Source organism: Malurus melanocephalus, unplaced genomic scaffold (assembly GCF_030028575.1).
Source record: "Malurus melanocephalus ecotype Western Australia unplaced genomic scaffold, MMel_1.1 scaffold_126, whole genome shotgun sequence".
Lineage (NCBI taxonomy): Eukaryota > Metazoa > Chordata > Aves > Passeriformes > Maluridae > Malurus > Malurus melanocephalus.
Window position 1 is genome coordinate 334,775 of NW_026623358.1, and position 8,822 is coordinate 343,596.

The 8,822-nt window shown below is 37.6% G+C and overlaps 1 long non-coding RNA gene across 1 annotated transcript in view; it reads right to left on the reverse strand.

The window, feature by feature from the left end:
- The window catches only part of LOC130576063 (uncharacterized), a 12,669-nt gene extending 4,569 nt beyond the window's left edge, over window positions 1-8,100 (reverse strand). Inside the window, exon 1 of the long non-coding RNA XR_008965631.1 lies at window positions 7,901-8,100. This is a non-coding gene — a long non-coding RNA (uncharacterized LOC130576063). The remainder of the gene's footprint in view (window positions 1-7,900) is intronic.
- Window positions 8,101-8,822: the final 722 nt, after the last annotated feature.

Here is an 8,822-nt window from a genome sequence, read left to right on the forward strand (position 1 = left end):
CAGGATACAGGAGATATTTAGAGTTCACTGGAAAAGCCTTTCCTTTGGTGTTGGTTAACAAATACCAAGAGCACTTTCAAACCTGATTGTTCACATACCCAGCATGTCTGACTGCAGCAATAACAACCCTTTGATACAATTAAGGTGTTATCATTTACTTGTGTACATTAAATTGAAGCTTGTATAGATATGTCAGAATTTTATACTTGATCAGATGTTGTGCAGAGTTATGTTCTTAAATTAAAGTCCAAGTTGTTGTTTCTGGGAGTGACTTAATAGCAGTAACCTTATGGTTAATCAACCATGTAGTAAAGTTCACTGTGCACTTACTGCAGTGTAATTATAAAGTGAGCAAAAATATAATTGATGCATTTTGTCAATCTGTGTAGCTGCAAGGTACTTTTTCAAAGGTTATTTTTTTATTCCGGTAAAATAAGTTAATGCTGTTTTGGCACTTATCCTTTGACTTCAGAGATTTTACTGCTGATTCAGGTAAAACCATGTGATAGATGAATAAAAATTATAAGTGTTTAAAAGTACAAAATACCTTCTGCAACAATCAGCAGCTCTGCCCTTGCAGCATACAATTGTTCTAAAAATCACTGAAAATACAGCAAATCCTGGTGTTTAAAGTGGGTTGAAAGTGAAAGATAATATTTTAATACAAAATAATACTTTTAAAGTATCCCTTAATTATCAGCACYGCTGTTTGTTATACAGTACAGGTAGAGAGAAATGGCAGAATTTTTCCCCTGAGCACTGACTCAGACTGAATGGGTGCGCTTGAACTTCCATTCCTTTTGTGARCAACTGAAGGAAACAGTTCTAACTCTTCAGGACCCCAAGAAAAAAAGAAATTAAGATTTCAATGAACATAGTATGTGTATGTGGTGGTTAGGTAGGTAACYTTTGCTCCTCACCCCACATTTCTCTGAGAACAAAAAAGAAACCAGTATTATTTAAAAGTGTGTATTCATATACAGAACAAGGTCATAACGCTGCAGTTCTGATATTTCAGTAATTCTTTGGTTATCTGCATGCCTTGCTGAAAGGTCCAGTAATGAGTCCTGCTGAGGAAGTCCAGTAGTGGACCTGCCTCATCCCTTTCCTGGTCCTTCTATCAGAGCACAGACACTACCACAAAGAAGCAGGACATGACTGCTTAAAGGAAATAAATCTTTTTCCACATGACTGTGACTTTTGGGGGTACATAGTATATATAACTATATATAGTATACATATTCTACAAACCTATATCATACATAGTATATAGTATATAGGTTTGTAGAAAATTAGGGAGGGGGGAAAGGCTGCTTCCTGCCTTTCCATSCTGTTGCAACATAGTCTTGACTGCAGTTGATAATCGATTAATAATTAATTATACATAACTTCCTTTTAAAACACCACAATTTACTGAAAAAAGGCAAGGACCTAATCCTGTACTTGACAGGGAAAACACTTTGAAACAGAAGATATGCAGAAATTAATTCTGCTCATCTGAGACATATTGTACACATTTCACTTCATCTGCAGCACATGGATTGGCTTAGCCATCACAGTGGCAAGGAGCAACAGACTGGGTCCATTTCAGGGCAAGGTTTACGCATCTCATGTGAGATGAGCTGGATCAATTTAAGAACAAAGCATACAAGCACAAGATTTCTCCAGGAATTCTCTTTTCCTCGTTCTTGTCTTTTCAGTTGGATGGAAAGCACCACCTGGACAACTAATTTCTTTCTTAAACTGATTATCCTTAATTGAATTACAACATTAAAGGAGAAATATATACTGGTAACAATAACTTAAAACAGCCTGGTTTACTTCTTGTTTGCAGTGAAACTAGCTTTACTGCCATCATCCTCAACAAAAGGGCTGTAAGTTTGCAGGCTGTGCTGATCCAAATGCCCACATCCATGGGAGTATCCCTTAGTTGACTCAGTAAAATGTATGGTTCCCAACTGATCCTCAGTGCATGTTGAGAAAGATCATTCTCCCAGAGAATATAGCTGGGAAGTATTACTTATTTCCAATGGCATAAGAACAAAATCTCAGAACAAGTCAGGCACCATGTGGTGAAACCTATTCAGCCCAGGAGTAGGTACATGCTTGCATGCATTAATCACTCTTCTGTGGGATAAACCTTTACTGTTAATCCTTAATTTACAGGGATTTCCAGGAAACCAACTCATGGTTGGTTTGAACTGGCCGTGTTTGTGGGTGACCTGACACGATGCTGCTGAAGCCAGCCAAAGTGGGGCAGTTCACACCAAGTAATTATCTTTGCCCAGCCTCTCCCTCAGCCAGAAAGTCCTCACCTGCTGGTCACCCCAAAGGTGACCCAGTTTACAGAGAGGCCAGAGCTGTGCCGGTCCCCCCTGGTGGCTCCTGAGATGAGGGTGAAGGTAGCGTACCATCCTCAGTTACTGAGCTGGAGGGATCCTCCTTCTTTCTCTCCTCCATAAACCTTTAGTGACCACTGAAGTGAGACTCTTCATGAAAAGAGCATGTGGGGCTTTTGCAGTGAAMGTGGCCAATTTATTCCTTTAATGAAATTAGGGACAGAAAAAGCTGTACTCACATAAATATATAAGCTGTGCTGGAGTAAACTGCATGGCTTAGGCACACACAGGAAAAAAATAGGGCCCAATATTGATAGCAATGCTGTGTATAAAAAAAGAATTTRTGGAATTAAGAATAAAACATGAGACAATTTGTTGATTTGCCCAGGGAATATGAGAGCAACAAATGTGTAGATTATTCTACGGCTGTTTTTTAGTGTCATTATCAGATCCAAGAACTGTATATAAAAGCATGCGGTCCTTCACATGCTAAAAGTATAGTTTGCTCAAACAATTGTAAAATATTCAGTATTCTTAAGATTAAATATCTGAATATTGCTTCTGAAGGAACAGCTGTCAGCTTAAATCTAAAGTCTAGTTTGTTTACTGGCTGTATTTTATATCCGTTAGAAAATGACACCAAATGGCAATAAAATTGTTGTAAGTATTCTRCAGGGGAATATAAATGCCCTTTGGTTACAGTGTACATATCTTTATACATAATTCCAGTATATTTTCCCTAGAATTATGTTAAATATGTAAAAAGCCTATTCTCATAAAGGTAAAAATGCTAGATGTTTCCAAGCTGTAATTTAGCATTAGTGTCAAGATTGCTTCAGAAAATAAGCTACGGTTACTGTTTCATTCTTTTTAAGTGTCACTCAGCATACCATATCTGATCTTGTATTCAAAATAAACTTATGTGATTTTATTCACTTTTCCAGAAGTGCAAGAGGGTTTAGGCATAATTTATAGCATATGGATTGATATAAATAGCTTAAACTAAGTAATGGGCTAGTCACCTACGCTGTCTTACTCTATTACCGCTAGATACTTTTCAAGTAATTAGGGAAAACAGATCTCTTTTATCTGTTAAGTTTAAATTGGATGAATCCTTGACATTTGTGAAGGCTTATTTGATAGATAAAATCATACTATACAAAAACTTCCTCTACAGAGCTGAGGTTTAGCAGGCCTATAATAAGAAACTGATTTTTTTTTTTGTTGAATTAAAGTGAGTTATCTTTGTCCTTTTAACAAAAAATCAACTYCAGTCAGCAAAAGTCAAGATAAAAATCACCAAGTTGGTGTTATCACCATGTAGACAGCTAAGACATACCACTATCATTAACTTTCCTGTGCATGGATTTCAAATACATTTAAAATGTTAAAATTCAATGATTTCCTGTATATTACAATAACATCAGATTAATGAATACAGAAAAGCATGAAAAGTGATTTATTTTGGGAAGGTCATTCCTTGGTTAACCAACATTTAAATTGAATTACTATAAAGGGGAAATATATTATAGGTAAAAAGGAAAATGGTTTTTATTGCAAGTGAATTCTATGAGTTTTACAATGCTTATGATAAAAAGACTGCACCTACAAGTTTAACCTCTATAATTTTTATGCTGCACATTCAAAAAAAATTATTTTACATTTCTAGGGCAATTTATGCATGTCACCTTGTACTTMATGTTCTTTTTAAAACAGTTAGTTTTACCTCATCCTTATGAAATATATAAAACTCCTTTTCATACCAGACATGAAATTTCTAGTTATACCAGGAAAGCTGGACCTCTAATGGGAATAAGATACTTAAAGAAACAAGTATTTAAAAGAAACTACTGGTTAGAGAGACATTTATTCCTAGCTAGTGTACTTCTACTCAGAACACTTACAAACTGGCTTTGCTTACTGGGAAAAAAAAAAAAAAAAAAAAAAAAATTAAAATGTGTTTTGGCTCCATGGATAAAATTAAGTTCACACTGAAGTGCTTTTCTGAATTAGAGCTATGAGAAAATCTTGCTTTCACTGAAATACAAAAGAGTAGGATGAGGCTGTAAATACGAAGTGAATTCCTTAGAAAATCTAAGGACTTCACAGGAAGATTATGCAAAATTCCTCTTATGCCTGTCAAAAAATATCTGCAGATACAGAAACAAATCTGAAGTTAAAGTCACCAAGAGTTGAGCACATGAATCTGAGGTGGAATTTGGCCTGGTGATTTCAAAGCTGCTCTCATGTTAGTATGTTTGGCAAGAGGAACACTGCCCCAGACTATGCCAGCCTGCACACACACCTCAGTTAGATGAATTCTAAGAAGCTACTGCTTATGCTGGTGGTGCCCTCCAAACAATACCTATATTTGCACATGCTTTTTCAAAGTTATTATAACTTCTGTGTTGTTTTCTGCCACATTGCTCATTTCCTCCTATTTTACATATTCTTTCTGAAGAACTCCGACCAAAACCAACACCCATCATGCTGTAAATGGTACAAAGCATTAAGTATCCAATGGACTGGTCTTTAGTGCCCAAATGCCTGAACTCATGAGTTTCTACTGCAGCATTTAGGAATAAATGTTATGGTTCTCTCAGGTATGATTCCTGAAACTCCTGAAACAGAAATTAGGAGTCAAAGTCTTTTCATTTTACTGTCTTCAGAGTTACATGCCTTCTGTTTCTTAGTAAAAGTGAACAAACAAACAAAAATCCATGCTAAAATATTTTTATTTTCACCCTTGGTATGTTACTGTAAAAAAAAAGCAGGATTGTTTTGCAGGAAGAAGGGGCATATAACCCACAGTTCCTAGATGCTGTTGAATTACTCCTCGCATTCTGCAGTTGTATGAGAGCACTAGACCATCCAGAAGAGAAAAATAAATCAAAATTGATTKTTTTCTTGCTCTGTGAACTCTGTAGATCAGGTAGATACATAAACAAAGGTAAGACACGTCACAATTGCCACAGACCATCCCTGTTCTTATAGACCATGTTCCTACAGTCCCAAGACAGCATTTAATAGAAATAYCTTGTCTCTGGAGAGGGGAAAGGTCATTCTTTCTGATGAAGAAAGAAGAAAGGCAGCTGTCATTCCTATGACAGAGARAGAGAATAGGTGACACTCTCTGCAATTGCCAGTGTGGAAGAAGAGCCCTCCCTCCTTCACCACTACTGGAAAGGTGAGGAGAGGAATGAGAGAGCAAAATGGGAGCCTGTCTTGTTTCTTCTGGTGATGTGTTGCACCCATTCTGGCAGAAAACAGGCAAGATTATGAAATTATATTATGTAGGTGAACTTCTGGATAATAGAAGTCTTATTTACACCAACGAGTGATCCAATGGAAACTGATTAAATTTAGAATAAGGGGAGACTTCTGACCAAATAGACTATAAGGATCCAGAATATTCTTTCCATTGAATCACTGGGAGCATAATACCTAAGATAGACTAGGGTTGGGTAAACTATATTACCAGAGTCTTTAAAACTAGCTCTAGATTTTAAAACTGAAAAGATTATTCCACGAAGTCCAGGTGCTTTTACTACATATAACATTGCARTGCACCCTTAGCTCCAAAATTATTTTCTAACCCCACTCATGTACCCCTGCTTGTCTAGCTGGAGCAAAGGGGAAAAATAAATGTTCCTGAGAGGTGAAAATAGCAGAATGTTTTAAAGCYCAGGTGTAATTTACCCCATGGCAGCAAACTTCTCACTTGTTAGTGTATAGTTTTAAAATTCATTTGATATTCCTAATTTGGAACTGGAGTAGAAAGCCCTGACCTATAAAGCACACAAATATATAAATACATCAGTTATCAAACCAGTGTATGACCTCTATACAGGCTTTATTGCAATTATTAGTTAAGCACATTTCTTACATGTAATTGAATTTAGATCTACAAGTGAAAATGCTGTAAAGAATGCATTGATCTCCTAAATTAGATGTGCAGCTTTAGCGACAATGAGGTAAGACTCAGTCATGGATTTTAGGGATAGGCTATCTTATAGTCTGGTATGGGAAATTATTAAGAAGTGGCTCGAGACATCCACATTATGCACTGCTTACTTTGTGGATGCTGGAAGCTTSTCAAAGTCTCACCTGGGAATGCAAAACTACATTGTATGACAATGCATTTCTTCTCTCTCACAAGTAGAGAACAGATCTATGAGCTGAACCAATGCRCTGGGTTGCCTCGGGTGTTCAAAGACCCTCCTTCCAAAGACTGGTGCAAGTTGAATGAAACCTCACCACTAAAAAGCTGAGAAGAAATTAATTGGGAAAAACCATTCTTTTAAGTGATGTGTTTGTAACAGGCAGAAAACAGGAGTTGGGATGCCTGGTTGAGCTCCAACATGGAAAAGGTGTTTTTGCAAAAGTCTAGGCAATTATTTGTTGGCAGTGTTTCTTCAACAGACTTAGGCATGGACCTGGATTTGCCAGTTTCTTTGTTCCAGTAATTAAGTTCCACTTCATGTAGGCCACAAGCCTTCTCTTGTTTTCTTTGGCCAGCTTGAAGACTCCGGTGTCTTCACTCCTGTGAATCACAAGCTCCCTGGGCAGAAAATTATGTTTGGACTTCTCCAGGACTGTTTCCTTTAAATTAAATTTTCTTTAAAAAGCCAAGTAGGGCAAAGACATTAAGAATGACATATTTAATGAAGAAAACAGCCTTGTAACATTAACCAAAGGAGCTGAAGCAATGTTTGCCTCATGCTAAGAAGATGTACTTGAACCTTCACCTTAGAGGTGGGCAGCTGAAAACACGAATTTCATCATAATTTGTGCCAGYTTTAGTAAAAGATCTCTGTGATAACTCTCCCACATCTTATCTGGKTAGGTAAAGTAATATTCTTTGACTTTACTTTCTCTTAAATGCCAATCTTTTTTTTAAGAGTCTCTCAACACAAGACCAAAGGCAAAATGGAAATRTTCTTCTTCAATGCACTTAAAACAAAAATGGCAAAGCAATGAACAAAATGCAGCCATGAAACAAGTAATGGGTGATATGTCTCTTTAATACCATCCTGTATTGTATTTTAGTGCACAAGCTGCTGAAATGCTGACAACACCACGATTCAATCTAAAAGATGCAAGATGCCAGTAGGTATTCTGTGCCTTAGCTCTGTGTATCTGAGCACAAACTAGGTGAATGGCCATACTTGTAGTAATGGCTGTCTATTAAATGTGCACAGTACTYACCCTGTATATTTATATATATATAWAATAATAATTCCCGTACAGAATGACCTTATGTGGTTCTAAGCAGTATATATTTATAAACAATCTCTATGTGTGTAGTTTCAGTGTATATCTTACATAATTGCCTTTAAATGGCTCTATAAACAATCCTAAATTGCTACTTTGCACTGCAAATGCATTAACTCATTGATTATACACTACTGTTTAGGAGTGAGGCCTTCCTATGGAAGCTTTCAGCATGGATTTTTGGCGGGGTCAGGCACGGCCTGTTTTCCTGTTTTGACTCTGACCCAGTTCTGAAATGCACCCCTTTGCCTCCAAAATCTGCCAGCGAGGAGTCTGCCCAGACCTACCTCGACGATAGCCCCATCAGGGAGCCTGAGGAAGCGCCTGTAGAGCTCCTGGCAGCCGCTGAGGTGAACCGTGTAGACACAGATGTGAACGGTGGTGTTACCTTTCCAGCTGGCTGCAGCATCGGGGATTTCATCCTGGGGCTGGAGGTCACAGCTGGAGACACCGGGATGGCTGGCGTGGTCCTTCCAGATGTAATCAGACACTGCCACCTAGTGAAACACAGCCCCCCCGCCCCCCGGACACGCACACAGAGACCCCCACCCCCCACCAAAGGAACATATTTAATTAACTTCTGGCAAGAGCTTAACCGATTTAAAATGATTTTACAATAAATCTGCAAAGCCCGCACCATATGCAGTGCTTGCGCACCGTTCTCTACTACATATTTTTTTATGACATAGATCTAAATAGAGGAGAAAGACAAATCCCCAGTGTATATTCTATAAAGTTAATTCTGCACAGATGAAGCTGTAATTGACTCCCATATTAACCAAAAGTAGGGAGATCAAGCAGGGTAGGTTAAACAATAAAATGGCAATGCTGATTAAAAAAAAAAAAAATGCTTCCCAAGAATTTTGTGAGCGAGTATTTGTATTTCTCTCTCTTTGAGAAGCCTTTGCTCCTGTACCCACAAGCACTTTTTAGTCTCTGATCTCTGTATAATATTAAAATAACCTTGTGCTGCTAACTGAATTGTAGATGAGGTGGAGTAAATAAGGTGTATTTTAGTGCATTGTGCAGAGCTAGTTTATTAACAGTTACCCAGCTTTCTAGTTTGCTCTCAACACATTTGCTTTGGTAGGTTTGCTRTCCCCCTGCATCAGTCAGAATTTACATTTAACCTTTTTCATGTTAATTCTTACACAGRCTGAGCAGAATTCAAGACTTCAGACAGATCATAGCACAAGGCTTAAGCACCCT